The 19,306-nt window shown below is 50.7% G+C and overlaps 1 protein-coding gene across 4 annotated transcripts in view; it reads right to left on the bottom strand.

The window, feature by feature from the left end:
- PLD1 (phospholipase D1) overlaps positions 1–17,491 on the bottom strand; it is a 79,800-nt gene extending 62,309 nt beyond the window's left edge. For 2 of the 4 annotated variants that reach the window (XM_082320921.1, XM_082320924.1), the window contains exons 1-3: positions 17,288–17,491; positions 15,927–16,004; positions 6,717–6,861 (exon numbers count right to left, since the gene is read on the bottom strand). The gene's annotated coding sequence lies outside the window, so the exon portion shown is untranslated. Of the gene's footprint in view, positions 1–4,482; positions 4,551–6,716; positions 6,862–13,089; positions 13,141–15,926; positions 16,005–17,287 lie in introns of those variants that run through there. The other 2 variants (XM_082320922.1, XM_082320923.1) reach the window with 2 other exon arrangements.
- Positions 17,492–19,306: the final 1,815 nt, after the last annotated feature.

Raw genomic sequence — 19,306 nt, 5'->3', positions numbered from 1 at the left:
CGCAGCCGAGTAGATGCGTGCCAAGGAAACACTGCCAGGTTCATTCCCAGCCAGCTCCAATCGCAGACATGTTTTCTTTGCAACGAAGCAACCATATTAGCCTGACAAGATTGCTATCTCAAGGTGATTATCTTGATATCAAAATCTCGCATCCCTTTTTGGCAATAAAGCCTGACCACATGCTGCGTTGTCACCCTGCCTGCCGTGCTGGCACGCCATGCTCACTGCCCGAGCAGCAGCGGGTCCTTCTGGTAGCTGCTCCAGCCCCTTCCCTGACCCCTTTTTTTGCAAGTTTTGCCTCACCGGTGTCTATTTAGACTCATGCAAGCCTGAGATGTTTTTAAATTGCAAGTTTTTATTCTCAGAGGCAAAACTCGCTTCATCTCCTCCCCTGGCGAGGAGGCAGCATGTGCCGAGGGGATGCCTGGCGCCGTCCCAGCTCCTCGTGGGGTCCTGGCTCTCCAGCGTGGGAGCAGCCACCACCAGACGGCTTCTCCCCCTCTCCCCGCGCCAGCAGATGGGTGCCCGGGGGACGCAGCACCCCGGCGCAGGCGAGCTGTCTGACAGACACGAGCCCCGCTCCCGCTTCGTTACGTAAACCCCCGGGTTGCGGTGGTGTTTGTCTGCTTTAAGGATCTAGAAAGCACTAAATGCCACCAAAGGGAGCGGGCAGGAGGAGCGAGGGACGCGTGAAGCGCTCAGGGCAGGGGCGATAGCATGTGATGCCGACCCCGGCCACTAGATACCTCCCGCTATTATTGCATGGAAACAGAAAACTCCAAATTCTGAAGACACAAATGTATATATTTTTATATATCTATATAAAAAATAAGAATTCATTATCTGCAAATCAAAGTGTTTCCCTCCCATTTGCTCCCCCTGGGCACAGGAGCCAGGGAAAGAGCGCGTGTCCCCTGCCCCAAGGATCACGGCTGCCTCCAGCCAACTCGGACACCCTGTGCCAAGCAGGTGGGGAAGCAGCGTGGCAAATATTTTGGAAAGAAAAGTTAGTAAGCAGAGCTTTTTTCCCCAATCCCTCCACCACCCTCTGCTTTCCAGGGTGTCTGCGAATGTGGAGCTGGTATGTGCATCTGGCGGATGCTCACGAGCCCATGGAAGTGAGTGGCAGGGCAGGGGTATCTGGCTAAGTATTTGTAAAAAAGTTTTTATATCTATAAACAAAAAAATTAAATTGATAATATACATGTATCACCATCCTGCAGCTCAGCAGGGCCAAGGTCTGGCCCCACATAGCTGGCTGTAAAGAAGCCAGGCTGCATGCCAGCTACTCACACAGCCCACATCTCCGAGGGCAGAAAAAGCATGGCAAGCAGCACCTGAATAAGGACCGAAAAAAACTTCTTTTTGGGGGAGGGGAAAAAAAAAAAAAAAAAAAAAAGCTGGCCAAGGTTTTGTGAAGGGAAAGAAAAAAAACCCAACCGCAACTTCTGTCAGACACATGGCCGTGACCGAATCTCTCTCGGTCCCCGCAGGAGAGTCGCCAGGGCACAGGGCATGTGCGAGCAAGTTAAAAACACATCAATCCTCAGCCAGACAATAGGAGGAAAAGGCATGAAGTGTTCGCTCTCGCCCTCCTCCCGCCTAAGCCTCAGCTTACCGACATTAGACGCTCCAGCAACTCAACACCCAGAAGAAAAATCAAATTGCATCCTCAGCTCTGTTATACACAGATTTATACACTGTTATACACTGTACAATGCTCCTTCCCACTCAAAGTCTTTTATTATTATTATTTTTTAAACGGACTTGCTACAAAGTAGCTGTTTCGATGTGAAATTAAGGAGCCACCTGTTTGCAACGAAGGCAATAGGAGAAGGGAGCTTCTCATAACAGAGCGTGACAGCTTGCTGCAGCACGCCGGGGCTTAGTTATTTCAGAGACCGAGTTTCTCCTTTGGCATCTGCATTAGGTAGAGATAGAGAAGATAAATCTAGAAGCCTGTGTGAACATTAATAACTGATATCTGCTTTATGATTTCATTTCAAGGGAATAAAATTTGTGACAACACTGGCAGTTAAGTGCATTCCCCTGACGTTTCATTCCCTAAAGACTTGCTAACTTGCTTTAAATCAATTACCAGAGAAGGAATAACTGTAAAAACCCAAGTTCAGTTCATAACTAAAAGACAGAGGAGACACAACTACACTTCTTTGCGTGATTTACTGAGGAAGAGATTTCTCAAATCACTGCAGCAGTCCCCCTGGAAGACATGGGATCTCGACTTTACTGCAGACACACCTGCAGTCTAAAGGGCACCTTATAAGTCACAGGGGATAACAACGTCAAGTCAACACAAGCCTTTACACTTTGCTACTATTAAGAAAAGTAGTAAAAACTTCTAGGTGAGGCATGGGATTTCAGCCCGCTTCACGAAAGAATGATTTCACCAGCAAAGATTACCGACCTAGCGCTTCTAATTTTATTTATATATATGTAAAACGTTATCTTCAACAGTTTAAAGAAGCTGCAATTCTGATCCCAGCAAACTCTTCCTCAGCTGCAAGCACTCAGGAGACACCTGCCAGCAACAGCATTATTTGTGGCAGGAGTTCAAGCCTCTTAAAACAAAAAGAGCATCCCAGCCCCCAGGAGAAGTCACTTTATTAAGTGTTTTCCAGTAGGACCAGAGCCTCAACACTAATTTTCAATAATCCTGAAAAGGAGGATGTTATGTATCTGGACAAAATCACATGTGCAAATGGGTATTTAAGCGAGACCCTTTGATCTTCTCCAAGTAGGAAAGTTAAATCCTGGCAAAAAAAAAATTAAACATCATGTACCTCTCAATAAACTTTCCTGTAGGCTGTGGTTCAGCCGATTAAAGGAATCTCTGTAAATTTTAATAGGTCTTTTCAGAGGGATCTGGGTTTTTCCCCAGTCTGTTTCGATAAACCTTGACCCTCTCCCCAAGCCCGGGGCTGGCCCCTCACCGGAGGGAAGGGCAGCGCCGGGGCTCAGCCCCCCCAGCCAGCTAAACCCCACACAAAGACGGGCGACGGCCGCCATCCCACACCGGTGCTCAGCACCCATCGCCTGAGCAGTGATCAGGGGTCCCAGCACCCCTGAGCAGCACTCAGTATCACACAGTAACGCCTGCCTCTAAGGAAGGGGCTTTCTGCATATTCACAGTAAATATGGCGCAGACTGATGGCAAGCTGAAGAGGAAGGGTAGCCCAGGGCCCAAGGGCTTAATCTTGGAGCATCCCAACGTCTGGCAAAGCTGGGCAGGATTTGGCCGCGAGACCCAAGCCGCAGAGCTGACACTCCCGTGAGCATCGTGAGAAGAGGCCGTCAGAAGTTAAGTTCCGCAGTTACCTGCGAGCCTCCGGCATGAGCTCACGCTATCAAATGCCAGAGACGGCACGGGAGGGAAAACACAAATTCTTGAGCCATTAAAGACACTCGAAACAGAGTTCCCACCCTCTGAGCTGCAAACACAGGCAGCTACGAAACGCGATGCCGCATGGAAACAGAGAGCATTTGTCCCAGCGGCCATGGCCGCACCAGCCTCGCCGTGCCATCTTACGATCCTCAACTGAGCGTCAAACCAGCAGAGCCTCATCCACCCAGTTAAACCAGCAGTGCCTGTCCCCCAGCCAGCCACCTAACTCTGCTGAATTCAGGGGCATTGGGCAGATTTACTTAAAGGAGGGATTTGGAGACCACGTAGACCTGGACACGATACGTATCGTCCTGCTGTGTACAGAGACCCCGTGTAAGCCCCGGCCACGCAAGCGAAACACTCCCAAAGTCAACAGAGCTGCACCGGCTTGAATCATTGCCCAGGCCAGATCGGAGGCATTTTGGGGCTGAAGATTTCCAAAGAGCAGCCTCCTATACCAAGACAGAGCATCACACCAAATAAAGAAAAATAGCAACAGGCAGAAAAGGCTTTCATTACAAGAAATTGAGCCGGCAGCCCAGCAGAACGGGTTGTGTCAGCCAGCGGCCAGCGCGCTGGGAAACTCTCAGGTTTTTCCCCACGTCCCGAAACGGCGGCAGCTAAAAGGGACAGGGCAGAGACGTGGCTTCACCAGCTTCGGAGACGCTGGTTTCACCAGCTTTGGAGAGGCAGCTTCGGAGACGCACCAGCCAAACGCATCTCGGAAACGCTGAAGTTCACAGCAAATGTAAAGCTGCCATCTCCAAATTCCCCGATGCAGAGCCCCCCAGCCAGCTCATCAGCCTCGCCGCATCCAAACCGACCCATTTCAAAGCACGAAAAATTAGTTAAGTCATCCTAAGTACGTCCTACAGGCTGATAAACACCTCCCATCGGTAAAGTTTGCCACAGCAAAGAGCCCAAGCAGGGAACGAACTTGAAAATAAGCGTCCTGTGGTTAAGCAGCCGCCTTTTGCTCCCCCAAAACCGTCCCAAAGGCAGGCGCCCGTCAGCCTCCCCCCGCCGGGACCCGAACCGCTCGGCAAACAACCGGCAACTCCGGATTTTTCTCCACCAACCTCCTGCCCCGGCGGCAGCGGCTGCCCCATGGCGCTGCGGGAGCCGGCGCGGCGCTGTCCCGGGGAAGCGGCGGCCGCGCAGCCGGAGGAGCCGCCCCGCAGCGCGGCACCGCCCGCGCCGCTCCCCGCATCCAGGCTCCCTCCCCGAAGGCGAAGCGAAGCCCGACCCAGCCCACAAGGCGCTCCAGCCTATGAGCACCGGCTCGTGGAGGGGAAACCACTCCCCACCAGTTCAGGAGAGCGTTGGGAGACTGGCAGGAAGGGTGGGGGGAAAGGGCAGGGTGGTTTAAGGGGTTCTGCCCCATTTTTACGGTGGGCACCTCTTCTTAGAGGGGGGAGAAAAAAAGAGCAATCAAGAAGTGATCCATCAAGGGTGAGGAGAAAGTCTGCTTTTTGATTTCAGCTTCACAGCCCTGCAAGTACAGGGGCTCCGAGTGATGTGCTCCACTCGTGCAAACGCAGCGAGCACAATTTTTCCCCTTTTGTGCTCTTTGCGCAGAAGCCCGATTCCTTCAACTTAGTTTTCCCCTGCCGCTGCCAAGGAATTACATTTGGCGAGGGGAACAAATGAAAAAGTCAGTGCAAATTAACAGTGAATTAAGCACACATGCAATGTTATTTTTAGCATAAGACAACCTAATAATTATGGTCGCATATTGTTTGTATCTGAGCAGCACTCGTCTGCATTTTTCATGCTACTTCCCATACGCCCTTTTTAATATGCAAAGAAGCAGATTTTTTAGCAAGAGAGAGAGAAAAATTTTGTGCTTATAGAAGTGTTGAACTGACAAGCGGAGAAGCAAAAATCCTCCATACGTTAAACAGCTATAACACAGTCTTGCGTACTGGCTTGCTGGTAAAATGCCTGAAACCTGTCTGCAGTGCTACAGCTTCCACCGCCGCAGCTGTACTGGGGACATCTTGGTGACTTTTCCCAGGGAATTCAGTGTTCCCGCTTCCGTCTCTACAGCAAGATTTCAATATGGTTGTTAGGCTATTTTTTTTCCCTAAGGGATTTTTTTTTTAAATAGTGAGGAACTGAACCATGGTCCTCAAGTCCACAGGAGATAAATAACCCAGCTTTGGTCACTGCTAATGCAGGGACAGGCTCTAGCCCTGTCCTGGCAGTGCAATACCGAAGCATCTCCACGTTCTCCACCAGAACCGTGCCTGCCTTGGTTACGGGCACACCTGCAGCACATCGCCTCAGCTCGTTTGCACGGGGTTTGCTATGACTTGGCTTACCAACGGCTTACTAAAACCAGCGTGAGTGATGTGCTTCGCATTTAAGATCAAACTCAGAAATCTGAGGTGGGTTCCCAACAGGATTGCAACACGGCTTCTCTCAGCTCACGGTGTTGAGCTCAGGCACTGCTACGCTCGGCATCTATGGGGAGCTGTGAGTCGGGGTGCCTCACCAGTGCTGCCTGTATTGAGCAAGGGAAAAGACAGCACAGACATTTCTGACACGTGGTGTCATCAGAGAACAAAGCAACAGAGAAAATCGGGGTGGCATTCTGCAGCAAAGGATGGGGGCAATGGGAAATAAAAGTCACCCTGTGTCACTGGCATCACCTTTCCACCCCCACGCTCGAGAAGGACACGTTACCCCACGCTGCAGAGAGGTTTCATGCCAACACCGACACATGGGATGGGAATCGGCGGACGGACGGCCCGGGGAGCATCCTTCAGGGCTCCCGCCTGCCCGGGGTGCCCCATCTCTGCCGCAGCCCCAGCTCCGCGGGCCCCGCAGCTTCCCCGGGCGGGAGGCCAGCGGGCGGAGGGGACCTCCCCCACCCCCCGTCTCACGTGCGTGGGCACGGCGAGGGGACATCTCGGACACGGAGAGGGACTCACTCCGCAGACAAACCCCCGCCCACCCGCCCAGCACCTATGCAGCCGGCTGGCTGGATTCTGGCAAGTCTTCACAAATCCATAAACCTTAGCTCACTTAATGCATATTTAATTTCTCTGCCGCTAGGTTTATTTTGGCAGCCGCTGCAAGCAGGGCTAGACCAGCGGCGGAGGAGAGCAGACACTCTCCGTGAGCGTTTTGGCATCTCGGTAGCACAATTCCCTCTCCTGAGCACCACAGCAGAGCAGGTTCTTCACCCACAGTCATCATCTTCGACAGGAGAAACGCCGTTGTGCCCGTGTCCACTAGTGGTTCGCTACACTTCCCACAGCCTTCCCTGTCCCAGAGGCAATTCATAAAGTGGATACTTGGCACGTACCTTCAAAAATATCACGAGCTCTGAAGAAACACAATATTGTCTGTCGGGGGTTTCTTCGGAGTGCGAAGTTTTCTTATTTAACACGAGCTGCTGGTGCAAAGAGCGTGCTGCGTGGCAGTCGCACGGGGACCGATGCTGCTGCAGTCTGGAAAACCAAGGTGCGAATATTAGGAATCCTTTTTTAAAATTTTATTTAGTTGCATTTCATTCATGTTTTTTCTTCTCTTTAAAATTTTTCATTGCCATGCCTAATGAGCTGGCCAAAAGTGGGGATACATGAGGCCTATAGAGACACCTGCAGAAGGGCTTTTTGAGGACTAAGAGCCTATGCTGCTGAACACCAAACCCAATCCTCCAGCTGAAAAATAACACAGGAAAAGAAAAAAGGATTTTTTTTTTTAAAATACGGACCTCATCCCCAATCTTGGTCGCCAGCTGGCATCACAAACACAGGGAGAGGGGAGAAGCAGAGGGACCGTGGCTGCTAGACACTAGAAAAATGCCGAGCTATGGCCTCAGAGCTGGCGGGAGTGAGCATGTGACAGCACAAAGAAACCATCAACTTCTCCAAGCCTCTCAAACCATTTTCTTGCACCCAGAAAAGCACTCTCCCCTTTCACTCTATGGCAAAAAGCAGTTTTGCCCAGGGGTGGATCGCAGGAGGGCCCTCGGTAGTTTCAGCGGAGCCATGGCAGGAATCCGTCTGACATTGCAAACACAGATATCATCTAAATACAGGGGTTTACCTATAGAGTTTTTCTCACCGCGTTGCTTTTCCCTTGTTAAATGAGCACAGCTATTCCCCCGGTGCTGCTGACCTGCCACGCTTCAGCTGACACCATTCACAGCAACCGACACGTTCTTGGTTAGGTGAAGTATCAAAGACGGCAAAACCAACCCACCAACCATCAGTTGCTTGAGCTGAGCACTTTTCTGCCTGTCTTTCAGGTCTACAGACAACCTGCAGGACCTTTTTCCTCCTTGTATTTGCCCTTTAGCCGCACAGACGCTCCCTGGCCCCGAGCGTGGGTGATGCTGGTGCCTCTGCAAAGCCATGGGAGCCGGAGGGCAACTAGGGGAAAAAATGAGGAGTAGTTTTTCCCCCAGTTGGGTGCCATTTGGGAAGGAGCCTGCAGAGCCCCAGGGGAGGGAGGAACTGGCTGCATTGCCTGGGGGTGAGACAAGGGCTGGATTTGGCATCGTGTGAGGCTTGCAAGCTCCAGCACGGGACACCACCGTGGCTCCTGTTCCTGCACCCTGTCCCCAACCTCTGCTGAAGCCATACTGCCTGGGGAGCAACAGGTCTGCACGTGGTGGTGGTGGATCTACCACTCCTCTGCCAGGTTTTCAAATGGTTATGCACTTCCCACATAACACAGTGACTCTGCAGCTCTTCAGGACAACACCCTAAAGAGTTGTATCTATGTTGTATGCTGCACCCAGTACACCTGAGTGTCACCTCACTAGGAACTGGAAATGTGGTTTGCTGTAGCCATTTCAGAGCAGCACAAGGAGAAAGGGCCTGGACACGCTCCCATGAGGTGCCCAGAGGGATGGGGCAGGACCGTGCTCGGCTCCAACTGCCGAGACCACCACAACACCCACAGCGGACGGAGGGAGCCCCGTGGACGTCTGCACCAGGCACCCCAGGAAAACCCCGCGGGGTCCACGCTGGGCAGCCACTGGTGACGCTGCCGAGGACGGAGCCGCCCGGAGACCACCTAACACGGCCAGCTGGCGTTAAGCCACAAACATGCACAAAAAAGCCATTTGTATTGTTTTGTCCCATAAGACCAGTATTCCAAAAGGAAAAGGGGGGTGGGTGTTTGTGGAAATCACATTGCCAAGTATGGGGGGTTTTTTCCCTCCCCTCTTCAAGGACCACAATTATCCTCCTAACTTGGGAGGAAGAGGCAGGGGAGGAAGTTTTGGCGAAAGGCACTTAAACACGAGGGCCTGCCTCGGCCACGGTGCCTCCTGGGAGTTGTAGTCATATCTTCTCCCACCCAAATCGCTTTTTCTGGCACAGCTCCGCACCGCAGTAACGCTCCCCATGGCACAGCAGCAGCCCCGTCCCAGCCCTCCCTGCCTGCACGGCCAGGGCACAGCAGGACCCCTGGACCTTACTTGCTACCAGAGAGCCCAGGGGCTGCTCAGGATCCCAACCTTACCGGGTTTGGCCAGAATATTTCAGTTTTCTTTCACACCCTCCTCCTCTCGCAGAATTCCCATGGAAACAAAAACAAAGCTCTCGCTGTTTGGGTTTGGTTGGGTTTTTTTTTTTCCTCCTCTCGAGGGGGGGTGAGTGAAATTGGTAAATGAAAAAATAAAAAAACAATATTTAAAAAAAAAAGTATGGAATAAAACATGAGATACCACTTCTAGCTTGATCTTCCCTGCGGTAGTGCATCTCTGATCTGTATCACCCCGTAAGAGCCTCAGGGGATGGAAATGGGCCTCAGAGCTAAAATCATACATTATTTCTTGTATTGCGAACAGGCTTTTGGGCAGGAGAAACCCCAAAGGCTCCCAGCCGTTCCCCCGCACACCATTCCGCAGGTACCTGGGTGCCACCCTGTGGCAGCTGCCCCAGGCAGCCCGCAGCCGCCCCAGGGCAGCGCAATGGGAAAAGGAAAAATGCAGGGAATAAAAATAAAAAGGAGGTTTTTTTGCAGTAGTTCACAAAACTTAAAGGAATGCCAAGCACGTCAGTATGTGAAGCGCAGTATCTGGAGGAAGGAGAGAGCGCAAACCGTCTCCTTCTGGTGTTAAGCTAAGACACGCACTGTCTTTCTATTTAAAGCCCTACAGTAACATGAATGCCAGGTTTGAGTGAGCTCAACAAGTCCATGGGAAAACAATTTGCATGGTCCTCCTTACCACAGGATCCGGGCACCTGGCGGCTTCCGATGCCTTACCATTCCCACACAGCGGGATACAACCCACCTTTACCTGCTGGAGAACTGAAGCCCAGACCTGGAAAGGCATTTAGTTAACCACAGAGACCAGTGTGACGTCCCGGGGGTCCAAAGCAGCTTTGGGATGGGGACACCGTCTCGCAGGCTGCTCAGTGCTGCTGTCCCCCTCCCCTTTCCCCCCGCCGGCACCGCAGACCACCCACCCAGGAACTGGGGGCATCCCGGGCTGTGCTGAAGATGAGGGTTTTGCTAGCAATACCGCATGCCCAGGCATGTCCTGCAGGCCAAGCCATCCTGGCAAGGCCAAACCATCCTTCCTTCCCTGCCAGTACCCCCAAAGTGTCTCCTGCCAGGAGCGGGCAAGAAGAAAGCAAGATGCAACCCAGAGTTTGGCGTGTGCCTCGGTTTTCCCTCGTCTACCTCAACAGCACCGTTTCTAATGTATTCTAAGATGTAGTTCATTAAATGGTGAATTACACGTTTTATCATTTGTCCATAACAGGTTGTCAAGTCCATATGTTATTATTGGCAACAGGAAAGGAACTAACTAAAATATTCTTAAAGTATGTAATGAGCACTTGAGTAAGAGTTAAGTAACGAGTGCTTCTTTAGCGAGGAATCCAAGGAAGACACGCTCCGCCCATTTCGTTAGCAGACAAAGGCTTATATAAGCTGGATGTTACATAAAATCCTAAAATAGGGAGCGGGAGAACTCCCCCACCTTTGGATGGTGGTGCGACTGCAGCACACAAACACCTGAGCTGACACTGAACTCGCTCGGAGCGAACGGGCGGCTGATGGCCAGGCCTGGAGCTGGCAGCAGCAAGCAGGACAGACAGACGTGTCCTGCCTGTGCTTACACTCTAGCTTGGGCTACGAGTCTGGATTTGCCTGCAGACTTTTCCAGAAACAGCCTGTACAGTAAGATGCCCCAAGCAGCTTTATCATCGCCGGGATGATCGAAAAACATATATCTGTTCTTGTGTTCTCTTGTGTGCCAGGTCAGGCTGAACACCATCTGATCCCAAGCGAGTTATAACCGATGCTTAGGAAGGAGGATGCAAACAGGTTATGGGAAAACTTCCCTGGAACTCTCCTTGCCTCCAGGGATTTGCAAGCAAGGGGCTTCCCAAGCCAGAAGTGCTATCTTTGCAATTTCACAGCGCCTGGGAGCTATTTCTTTCAATAAATTGTCCAGTCAGATTTTGAGGTCACACGAACTTTCAACTTCCCCAATATCATGCAACAAGAAACACCACAATTTACCAGGCCACAATTTATCTGCAGAGAAAAGAGAATCCGTGTCTTGCAAGATCAAGTACTGCAGCTAAAAAAGGCAGGCTGTCGGGGGGTACCACCTCTTCATCAGGTCTTGTATGCCTGAAAGCCTGTCTATCTGTCTCTAGACAAACCATCTGCCTCAGTAAGAAAATACTTTTTCTCCCTAGACACCTTGCATCCCACCTGAAAACGCACTATTCCAACACTCAGACAATAGATTCAGCCCACACCAACGGTTACTTCCTAGACATGAGGTCAGAAAAAGTCCTAGAGAAGAGGATTTGCAATTCTCTTCACAACCCAGGCACCCAGTCCTCCTTCTAATGCAGATATCGGATGCAGTTTGATGAAATGCCAGGGATACTTACCCAGTTGGGGGGGAAAAAAGGGGGAGAAAGATCTTCAGACATGGAATTGTTGGCCAGGCAGGGCAAAATGTATCAGGAGTTACGCTCTGGACTACAAGGGTGCTATTCATTACAGTAATCAGTTGCTCCATGGTACTTGCAGAAACATGCCAAGGCTGCTGTGTGATTCTGCCCGACTTACTTAGCGCTTGTGATTTGCCTAACCTTTGCTCTAAATAAATGGGAGCTGCACAGAGGGAATTTTGACGCAACCCCCCTGCTTCTAGAGCATCCTCCCTGGCTGCATCCCACAGGCTTCCCTGGGGCTTGTTTTAAGGGAGAGACAGACAGAAGGCAGGCAGGAGGAGAAAATAAAGAAATGAAATGCAAGCTGTCTGGCCCACCAAAAAAAAAAAAATCAAAATAGCCTGGCTTTGGTTTCTATCATGTTATTTACCTTACTTCAGAATTAAATCCAGATGACATAGATAAGATGGTGGTGACCCCTAGTGCCCTCGCCAGCTGCAGCTTCCGCTGTTATTCCCTGTATTGATATTTCAGCATGAACGGAGGGAAGAAGCAGCACCTTTCAGCTTTGTTCTTCATTCACAAAGCCTCGCTCGCTCTCCCCTTTCAGAAACAGGATCTAATTTCCTCTCCCTACTCAAACCCTATCACCGCGAGGCACTCGCTGCAGCATCCCTTTGTCGCTGTTGTCTGGGAACAAAATGAAGCAAATTTACTTGTGTAAGAACTTATTCTGTTCCATTGACTCTATCATAGTACTTTTATGTTTATCATGCTTATAGAAAAGAAAGAAGAACCTATTTTGCTAACTCCAAGCTTGTCAATGGCTAAGAAGAGCCATTCAAACTCCTGAGAAGAGACCTTTGTGGTGTATAAAGTGTATTTTGCAGCACCAAGCTGCTGAAAGGAGCGAGTCTTTCCCGTGACAGCCATCGATAGGCACCGTTTTTTTTTTTCCTAGCAATGTCAAAACTCTCTGTTCCTGTGACTCAGTCTGCACCAGATGTAACCCGCTCGCTGAGCCGCGGGGTGCCCGTCCGGGGCCTTTCCTGGTGGGGTCGTGGGGGAACCTCTTTTAAAAAATGCCTAAGACACCTCCTCGCAGCTTACTTTGGGATGCAGGATTTTCCTCGAGGGAATAAATGATCTTAGTATAAGCCTGAAAGGTCTTTAGCTTCCTGATAACGAGGGCTTTGGGCATCTCCCCTCCTGCGCAGGCTCCCTGCCCCGCCGGGGTAGGGGTCTGTGCCCGGTACCACCCCAATGCACCGCTCTGGGGAACAGGGCTGTGCTTTTCAGCATTTGGCATCTCAGAATTTCACATATTTAATAGGAGCTTGTCACCATCTCCTCAGCCAAAGAAACTGCCCGCTGACGGTCCCCACGGCGATGTCTCCATCCTCAAGAGAGCAGCAAGCGCCGCTGCGCAGCCTCACGGCCTGCCACAACTTTGTCTAAAGCCCCTTCAGCTCTCTGTTTCTTCTCTGCCCCTTGCAGGCAGGCGTCAGCCTCGGCGGCCATCACCCCGGCACCCCTCGTGCTGCATCAGGCTGGCCGCACCGAGGCTCCTCCGCAGAGCCCAGGGCCCCAGAGCTGCCACCAATTTGCACCCTCGCCGCTCAAGCCCCAAGAACGGTTTAGCGCTTCCCAAACCAAAAGCACCTCCCGAGCTCAGCGTCCGGGAGCCCTTCCTGGGGCTGCACTCGAACCCCCGAGCTCTGCATGGCTCAGCAGGGCTCTCCCGCCCCACAGGCAGCCCAAGCTTGCTCCATCGGCCTCGCTCCCCCAGCAGATACTCACGGTGCCACCCCAGCTCACGGCGCCATCGCCGCGCCGCTGGCACCTCCTTCCCCTTTCGCCGCCTGCCAGCCCGTTTCTTCAGCAGAAACAACTTCCAGGTCTCGGCCAGCCCTTCCTCCCCGACATCTTCTCGCTTTCGCACAGATCTGCCGGTCACTCATCCCCAGATTTCCTTCCCCTAAAGCCTCCAGGCTTCCTGCAACCCTCTCCACCCCCTCAGTTGGGAAGGCACCACCACCCTTCTCCCCAAACAAGCCCTTTGCTGGCATTGGCGCCCCTGACTCAGCCCAGCTGAGGATGGAGCAGCCAGAGGTGAGGCTGGCTGATGCCTCTGCAATATGTGTTTTACTCATTGCAGGGCTAGGCGGGCATGCCGTGACTAAAGTGGCTGCGTTTTTTCCAGTTTTTTTAGTGCAAGTTCTTTATCTGTTCTAGACATAACATTGTTCCGCTTCTGCGCCTACTCTCTGAATCATTTTCCCCTGGTTTTGTATCTCGAGGTGCGCATATTCACTTGTTTAAATTAAAAGCAACAGTTTCTGAGTTGAAGTTCCTCCTGATGTTTTATTTTTAAAGTAGGCTTCAAAGGAGAGATAGGAAGTGAGCTAGTGATTGCATAATTTTAAGTTGGTTTTATCTGGTGTAAGTCTCACTTTCTTTTCTTGTACAGTGCTGAGATATCCAGTGCCGCCCGCCAACTCTGCGTGGCTCTCGTGTCTCTGGATCCAGCGCTGGTCCAACCTTCCCACTTTATTTTCCTTTTCCCCTCTGTTTTAATTAAGTATATGCAAAAATGTCGTCCTCTGAGACACTGCTTGCTTCTTTCACAATGTTCCACGCTGTTTCTCTGGAGTTTCTTTTCCTTGTTAGCTTTAGTACACACCATTTTCTCTTTATTGCTGGTCTGATTACATATGATCCCACCTAGAGAGGGCACTACAAAATCTCTCTCTATAGCACACACATATTATCTTTCTATAGATGCATTTTATTAAATAATGTACTTTTCTTTATACTCTCATTTTTGCTTGGTGCTAGCTCTGTGTATTCCAGTTAGGCTCAACATCTAAAACAACTCTGTCAAGCTTACATGTGCCTATAGCTACTGGCAGTGTTAGTTCTGAATATTTTCATTTAAACTCTGGCTTCGCTCACATTAAAATGCTGAAAATTAGCTCATCACTTTAATTTTTGATTATCACATGAATCAGCTTTTTTGCATGCTTTTGCAATATGCCACTTTCCTGGTTCCTCAGATCCTAGTTTATGCTATTGGAAAGTTACTCTTGTGAAGTGAAAATGCTTTCTTGGATGTCGCCTGAATGTCAGAATCTGAACCAGGCAAGGCTGGATTTGTGTCAGTGAAACAGTGCATCATCAGGTGAAGTGCAATCATCGTCATTAAAAATACCTTTATCAAAGTCTGGAGGTTTTTTCCTTCCAAAGGCTACACTTGTTCAAGGAAACTATAAATCCTGTGGCTTGCCTGACACCGCAGGTCAGACCAGGTGATCAGAATAGTTTATTCTGGCATTCATACTTAAAAACATACAAACGTCCGGGCAAACTGCAACAGCACCTGGTAGAGAGTTGGGCAGACGAGATAAGGGAGTTGCTGCTTCTGATCTTAAATGCTCCAGATTGGCCTACAGTCCTGCTGAGACACCCACTTCTCCCACAGCAACTAGTAGTGCAGCTGCTTTTACTTTGTTTTCCTTTTTATCTGAGCTCTATTATAACTTTCCAAATTTTCCTGTTCAAAACTTTCGTAGAAAACTGGCCTAATCCATCCTATACCACTTCACTTCCATCTTCCTGGCATCAGAGAGCCAGTGCTTTACCATGGTTAGTGCTGCATTAGTGTCTGCCCAGCTTCTGCCTCATGCAAATCAGAAGGCGGCTGACTCGGAGAGGTGTGTGCAGTGCTCCGGAGGAGCCGGTGCCGAGCTGGAGGCAGCTCTCAGACTTTGCTCCTTACGGTGCTCCGTAGCGAGCGCCTCCTCTGAAGTCCCTGTGCTGGGGCCATGCAGGTTAGCGGCCAGGATGGCTCTGTCCCCTCCTGCCACCGCCCCGGCTCCCGCGCGACGCTGCACGCACCATCTCGCTGGTAGCCCGTGGGCAGGACGGTTGGAGGAAAGAGGATTTTTATATCGTGGCCCATTGGATCGATTGCAACAGGAAAAAAAAACAGGGTTGAATGAGTCATGAAAGTTTCAAGACACCATGAGCTGGAAAAACCCACAGGGCCTGCCGGGGAGGCAGAAGGAGCAGCAGCCGGCCCAGCCGAAGGCCGCGGTCTGAGGTGGCCAGCAAGTCCCCCGAGAAGGACGAGGCACCCCGGGGCGCCGCGCAGCGCAGGCGTGCAGGCACGCGGGAGGAAAACGCGGGCTGCAGCAGCTGCCGCCCCCCAACAGAAGGCACACTGGAAAGGTTTTATTTTTCCTTCAGAAAATCTGTCAGGAAGCATAAAGCTAGTCTCAAAAAAGTTATTTTACTCTTTGACAAGCGCACGTGCAAAAAGGCAATAAGAAATGCTGTGCGCTGCTTTTCCAGAGTTTAAACCAAACTCAAAGCTGCCATCAGTCCCAGTTCCCCAGTACTCTGCTCCCAGTTGCTCTACTAAAACCAGTAGCATAATTCTCTATTCCTCTTTTTTTTTCTCAGACTCCCAGTCATTTTGCACAGTCCAAGTAAAACACGTAAAACAGGCTTTGCCATAGGATGAAAACTGAGAAAGGAAGAACAAGTGAAAAAGAAAACAAAACAGTTAAAGGAACACAAAACCTTGCATACAAAGCCCCAGCAGAGTCCCTGCAATCGTTTCTATTTATACTCACCAACACGTGAGCTGCACGGACCTCAGAAGAGCACTGCTGGGGGTATATTCTCACCTTCCTTTAATTCCGTCCGTAAATCTGGGGAGACCAGAGTATTACAAATCACAGCGTGCTCAGCAGACAACGATACCCAAGCGTACAATACGGGATGAGTCGCCTTCACGTGGAAGCCTTTTTCAAGGAAATAACTGGACGCAAGTGTTTGGCCGAGGTTGGGATCAGCGTGCTGAGCAGCACGGTGTTTACCTGTGTGTACCGTAACGCCCATTTGCCTGGCTAACCCGTCAGGTCCTCTTTCAACAGAGGAAAACATTAAAGGAAAAGCATTGACAATTTTTGCATTTCGTCCAATCTTTGCACTTTCTGAGCTGGCAATCAGTGTCCCCTTATAGATTTCTGAAAATCATTAGCAAATATATAAGGAACACTAACAACCAGAGCAACCAGTGGCGTGCGGCCTTAGAGGTGTCAGTCATTATTAAACCTTTAAATGAACGTGGCCGTGAAGTGCCAAATAACCCTGTTTTACCCTCTGTCCCACTTGCTGAGGGAAAGGAAACCTAAACCAGAACTGGTTCTTCAGAAATGTAATTATAAGTATCACGTACAGCAGCCTGTAACGCACACCCGGAGATGGGCTGCTTGGTTTTTACTTTCTTTATTTTTTAAGTTTATTTGTTTTTTAACATTCTGCCAGTCCCTGATGGATAGCTGGGTACCCAGTTATCTCAGATCAGCCGGAGGAAGGTCACTGCTGGGAGCTTTCTGGCTCTCCCGCATGTAGATGAACGGCAGGAGTGCGAGGTGTTTGGTCGGCACCTGCTCCACAGCTACAGCCCCCATTGCCAGCTGAGGACACCGGCGGTTTCTGTGCGCACACGGAAGGGCTGGCATTTATTTGGGGTCACGGCATCATTACTGGCATCTCTCCAGGCAGATCCGTATGCAAACGACCAGCATTTACTTGGAATTTGCACGAATGTTTAACTGAAAAGCTGCTTTGCAAGACATCTGTTTCCCAGTCTTTGGGTTCTCCCTGTAACCAAACATCTCCAGGCTGGTTTATGCAAGCGAAGGTTGCAGCTGAGCATGATTCAGAGCTGCACGTCTGTATTTAGTATTGACTTAAGTAACCGTGAGCAAACTGCCCATCCCAGATACAAACACCCTTATCTCCTGCCAGCGCCCCTTCTGCGTTTAAAGCAAAACCACGCTTCGGAGTCAGGAACGGAGTTAAGCCCACGAGGGAGGGGACAATTTCACATCACTTGCTCCTGCTGTTAGTGGAATTCCCGAAATTAAACTGTGTGCCGATGAGTGCTCTGCTGAGCCAGCCTTGGCAAACTCCCGCCGGCACTTACCTGGGTCTGAACTAAATTCACTGCAAAGTCCCCAGAAACGATGTGACACGCCGTGCTCGGGCGTTAATCCGCGGGACACAGCCAGCGGCGCGAAATTCCAGCACCGCGCCGTAGCTGCACCTATTTCAGGAGCCCTCCTGGAGCCTGCGGAGAGGAGCGGAGCGCCTCTGCTCCGGGAAGCGGCTGACCCACAAGCTGGGTGAAGTTAGGAGATAAGCGGGCAGAGATAGCGCCAGCAGCAGCACGGGATCGCCCGTCGCCGCTCCGGCTCCGAGCCGCTTCCTCTTCCCAGCGCCACTTTAGCGTTACGCTGAAGGACCACAAAGCAAGCGGGTCATAGCCTTTCTTCCTTCTGTTTTTAATAACTAGTTCAATTTTTAATGTTTTAAAGGTAGGAAGAAGTGACTTTTTATCTCAGAGCAGTGGGGAAAAATTGTATAATATGCCTGCATCTCATTGTATTAAATGAAAAGGAAAAATCCTGCAGTTTTTAGAAAAGCAGGCAAAACTAGGACTCGGGCCAGCCACTCTTATCATCATTTTTAACAGATCTGTGCTGCGGGGGTATTCACACTACTTTAAAAGTGGGTAAACAGAGGTAGGGAAGTGAGGGGCTGCACGGTGACCGCAGAGGAACCGGTGCTTCAGGATTGCAAGTTCTGGCTCAAAATGCCCGGCCTCTGATACAGCGTGCTCGTCCGGTTTGAAATCATTTGGCTATTTCAAATTTGCTTAAATATCTTGACAGGGTAGCTCTGCTTTCCTTCTGCTGCCCTTCTGGTCCTGGGGGAGCCACGCACATACAGCGTCCCGGTCCCGTGGGGGACATGGCTGGCCCCGGGAGGCTTTCTAAGAATAAACTGGGGAGGGAGCACCCCCCTTCCCCACGATCATTGAGCAAGATGGTTGTGGCATATTTAAGTGTCCCAATATTGATTTTCTTGCAAACAGCCCCCACTTGCCCAGCCCCTCCGGGTGGGGGTCCCACCGCTCGCCTGCGTCTCCTTGGGTGCGTCTCAGCCAGCCATCACATGCCGCGGTGCACAGCTGCTTACCGCCAGCTGGCCAGTTATCTGGTGTAAATACTCAGCATCGCATCCGATGTTCGCTGAAATGACAGCCTTTCAGGAAAGAGGTAGCGAAGGTTCGTGCGGCATTAGGGCCTGAGCTTCAGCAACTCAAACTTGCTTCACCGAAATGGGAGCACGCCGAGGCTTCCCTGCCAGCAGCAATTAGAAGCAAGCATTACCCGATTGCTCTCTGCAGCAATTGCACTTTGTTGTTTTCCTCCTGTGAGGGGCAGGGAAATGTCACACGCGGAGGGGGTGCAATACCTTTCACAGATTTACTCTTGGCAAGCGGGGATATTTCTTAGAAACTCTTCAGAAGTGTTTGATTCAGGGGTTTTGAAAGCTTGTCTCCTCTTCACTCTGAATCACTTCTCTTTCCATCTTCTCGTTCCCGACACAGCAGCTTTTGTCAGGCTGGTGGTTCGGGCTGAACCTGCAAAGCTCTCCTGAAAGCTTCATTTAGCGATGAAATGGGACGCTGAGATTCCCCGGGAGAGATCCGAGCAAAAACCCTCTGGAAACAGAGTACGCTTCAGTGGGGAAAAAAACAGACAAGGATTAGGTTTATTGTATTTAAGTTAGTATTTATATTAGTACTAGTATTTGTTTGAAGGTCAGTATTTATTTCAGTAAACTATCGCTACCAGTGAGCAGCTAAGTCCTCCTGCCTTGCTTAGATGGGGAAAAGCGTGGTATTCTCGAAACGCCAGACGGACTTTTCACATATGCACCCCAAGTCCCACTGCATTTTTAAAGCGCTGAAGAAATGATGCTGCTTGTTACCCAACTCCTTTGGCTTGCTGAAAACCAAGCCTAACCTTTCTGCACTGCAAATGCCAGCCTCGGACCTTTTAAGCTGCCCGTGATGTACTCCGCTATCTGCTTTTGGGGAGGTTCCTCGTGACTCCAGACACAGTCCTGAGCGTTCAGCGTTTTGAAAAGCAGACTT

The sequence above is a fragment of the Platalea leucorodia genome (assembly GCF_965183815.1).
Source record: "Platalea leucorodia genome assembly, chromosome: 8".
Classification (NCBI taxonomy): Eukaryota; Metazoa; Chordata; class Aves; order Pelecaniformes; family Threskiornithidae; genus Platalea; species Platalea leucorodia.
Note: the sequence above shows the minus strand (reverse complement) of the source record. Positions and strands in the feature narration are given on the sequence as shown.